Source organism: Bison bison, unplaced genomic scaffold, assembly GCF_000754665.1.
Source record: "Bison bison bison isolate TAMUID 2011002044 unplaced genomic scaffold, Bison_UMD1.0 scf7180017847791, whole genome shotgun sequence".
NCBI classification, from domain to species: Eukaryota; Metazoa; Chordata; class Mammalia; order Artiodactyla; family Bovidae; genus Bison; species Bison bison.
The window spans coordinates 5,097-8,745 of record NW_011478364.1 but is presented as its reverse complement, the minus strand read 5'-3'; the positions used below and the strand labels follow the sequence as shown (position 1 = coordinate 8,745).

Sequence of the window (3,649 nt, the reverse complement as noted above, 5' to 3'; positions counted from 1 at the left end):
ATTCATATTTAAGAGGGAGTAGAGTTGACTGGTAAGCTGCCCTGTAGAGTGCTTGCCTGAGGACCCTAAATTCAGATACAGAAATATTTTTCTGGAGTCTCTGAATTAAGATTTTCCTCCGTCTGGTGTGGAGTTGGGTGAATATGTGATGGGATGTGGGATGCTGGGACTATCCCCTGCTTTCTCCTTCTGTGTCACTCTCATTTTGCTCTAAGCAAGCATTCCTCTAGCCTGTACACCTTCTCTCCATTTGTTTCCTCCACTCCTCTTTATTCAGCAGTCACTTCATCCACTCAGTCTTCAAACTATTGCTGAAGACTCTGGGCTCCTGTTGCCCACATTCCTGGCTTTATATTAGCAGCAGAGCACGGAGAGGCGAGGTATGGGCTCTTGAGCCCAGTAAGTGGGTTGAAACCTAATCTGTCATGGACAAGATTTCTGACCTTGGGCAAATAACATACAATCTATGAAGAAAGGAGAGGAGTTGGTGTACATATCTCAAGGGTTACTGGAATGATCCAAATTATATTCGGTAAAGTCTTAGATCAACTATCAGTACAGAACAAAGACCACAAGCACAGAGACTCCTCCTATCAGTAGCCATTATTACAACTGTAAGCATGTTTCCTATCATTTCAGTCAGGTCTCAGGAGCAGGAGCTGATAAATGCACTTTTGTCTTCTTACAATACTGCTGAATGTAATCAACATTTGCTTTCTTCCATCATCTACCAAGACAATTTAATCCCAAACAGAATTAAAAATATGTCTCTCAATAAAGATCTGTTTTGAAGTAGAGACTTCTGAGAATTGGCAAGATTAAAAGAATTGACACCCTCATATATGAATATAACTGTAATAAATTGGTGCAATTTTTTGGCACAACAGAGCCACTCTTGGTATGAAAACATTTAAAATGTTTAGAGCCCTGACCAAATCATTCTACTTCCAGAAACAGCTTAAGGACATGGTCTCAAGTACACGCAAAGTTTCATACAAGAAGAGTGTTCTTTACACTATTATTTACACAAACAATTAGAAACACCCCAAAGTGCCACAGTCAGGGGAGGACAGCAGAGAGGACTGGGCACTATCCAGGTCCTCAGCTGCCCAGGGCAGGGCTGCAGGGAGGGGGCTTGTGGGAGAAAGCCTCCTGCAGAAGGAAGGAGGATGTGGGCTGTGGGAGCTGCAGCACCAGAAACTTTGTCAAGGCAGAGATTCAGGCACAGAGAGCAAGACATCATTTTGGAATAAAAAGAGTCATTTACCAATTAACATATATCCCCAGGTAAGTATTTTTGTATATTGTTGAGAGTACAGCATAGTTATCATTAACCTGCTATTTGAATCAGAAAGACTTGGGTTCAAGTCCAGACTCTGGCACCAGCCTGAAGTCTTAGGCTGACCCATGTTTAGGTGAGTTTCAGGACCCTGCACATCATAGACACTGAATCAATAGTAGTTATTACCAATTAGTGGCACAGGTGTCCCGACCTCACATAATTCCCAGAGTATTCCTTTCTATGCTCCTTTCTATGTGCTCTTCATCTCTGGTTTTACTGCTCCTATAACTTCACAGATGGCTGTCTCCTGTCTGATTACCTTCTCCCTGTGCCCCAACAGGAGAGCAGGACTCTGACTCAGCTTGGAAGGAGCTGTAGGAGGTGAGTGACTTTTCTTAACTAACAGCCAGCAGAGCCCAGGGGACAGGGAAACGCAGAGCGTTAAGTCCCTGGTGGCACTGGTGGCCGTCTCAGGGGAACCCACCAGAGGCCTCCCCCTTATTGTTCCCTGCAGCCAATGCTCACTCGTGATCTAGCCCGTGATCTAGCCCACAGTCTGTTTTCTCTTCCCCAAGGGTGAAGCCACACCTCCTTTCAGCCTGACTTGGATGGGTGAGCCGAAGGGACATCTCCAAGACCCTGCTGCTGCCATCATGAACTCGATAGACCTCTTTTACTGCTCAGGTAGTCAGCTATCTCTTGTCTGGCTGGTTTCCACTTGTGATCCAGAATTGAGGGTGGTGCCTCCAGGCTGAGACAAACCACAAAGGAATCAAAAACCAAGAAGTGGGTGGCTAAGCATTCCGGGGTCCTCCAGAGAGGCCAGGGGAGCCCCCTGCATTCAGGGTTCTATCCGTACAGCCTCAATCCCAGCCCTCTCCTCAGGGCGCCAGAGCACGCTGTCTACTTCCTCCTCCACTGCCATCCAGCAAGGGACTCAGAAGTGAGGCCAAGACAGCCCGCGGTGAGGGGGACAGCTGGTAGGGATCCCCAAGGTCAGGCGGGAGAGGGAGGGGAGGTCCCCCAACATCCCTGGAGCTTCTCCTGCCCTCTCCCTTGCTCCAAGCCTCCTTGTGCTCCCAGACCCTGGGGTGTCACCACAGAGGCTGTTTCCTCCAGTTCTCGCCCTGCCACCCCTCCACCTCAGCCACTCCACAAGGGTTAGGGGACCCTGAATTGAACTCAGGTCAGGACTGTGCCACCTCAGTCCTCAGGGAGGGGTGGTCAGAGCTTTAACATATGAACTGGGGCAGAGGGGACACATATGTTCCACCCATAATACCAGGGACCTTTGGTCAGGAAGATGGACCTTAAACATTTTCAGTTCAGTTCAGTTCAGGCGCTCAGTTGTGTCCAACTCTTTGCAACCCATGGACTGCAGCACGCCAGGCCTCACTGTCCATCACCAACTCACAGAGTTTACTCAAACTCACGTCCGTTGAGTTAGTGATACCATCCAACCATCTCATCCTCTGTTTTCCCCTTCTCTTCCCGCCTTCAATCTTTCCCACCATTAAGGTCTTTTCAAATGAGTCAGTTCTTCGCGTCAGGTGGCCAAAGTATTAGAGTTTCAGCCTCAGAATCAGAACCTCCAGTGAATATTCAGGACTGATTTCCTTTAGGATGGACTGGTTGGATCTCCTTGCTGTCCAAGGGACTTTCAAGAGTCTTCTCCAATACTATAGTTCAAAAGCATCAATTCTTTGGCACTCAGCTTTCTTTGTAGTCCAACTCTCACATCCATACATGACTACTGGAAAACCACGGCTTTGACTAGACAGACCTTTGTTGGCAAAGTAATATCTCTGCTTTTTAATATGCTGTCTCAAATCAGATCGGATCAGATAAGTCACTCAGTCGGGTCCCACTCTTTGCGACCCCATGAATCACAGCACGCCAGGCCTCCCTGTCCATCACCAACTCCTGGAGTTCACTGAGACTCACGTCCATCGAGTCAGTGATGTGATCCAGCCATCTCATCCTCTGTCGTCCCCTCTCCTCTTGCCCCCAATCCCTCCCAGCATCAGAGTCTTTTCCAATGAGTCAACTCTTCGCATGAGGTGGCCAAAGTACTGGAGTTTCAGCTTTAGCATCATTCCTTCCAAAGAAATCCCAGGGCTGATGTCCTTCAGAATGGACTGGTTGGATCTCCTTGCAGTCCAATGGACTCTCAAGAGTCTTCTCCAACAACACCACCACCACAAAAGCATCAATTCTTTGGTGCTCAGCTTTCTTCACAGTCCAACTCTCACATCCATACATAACCACAGGAAAAACCATAGCCTTGACTAGATGAACCTTTGTTGGCAAAGTAATGTCTCTGCTTTTGAATATGCTATCTAGTTTGATCATAACTTTCCTTCCAAG

At 47.5% G+C, this 3,649-nt stretch overlaps 1 long non-coding RNA gene across 2 annotated transcripts in view; it reads left to right on the top strand.

Annotated features, from left to right (window-relative positions):
* Window positions 1-3,649, top strand: part of LOC104991449 — an 8,251-nt gene that overhangs the window by 2,509 nt on the left and 2,093 nt on the right. Inside the window, exons 2-3 of one of the 2 annotated variants that reach the window (XR_825610.1) lie at window positions 1,623-1,663; window positions 1,858-1,966. This is a non-coding gene — a long non-coding RNA (uncharacterized LOC104991449). Of the gene's footprint in view, window positions 1-1,578; window positions 1,664-1,857; window positions 1,967-3,649 lie in introns of both variants that reach the window. The other variant, XR_825611.1, reaches the window with a different exon arrangement.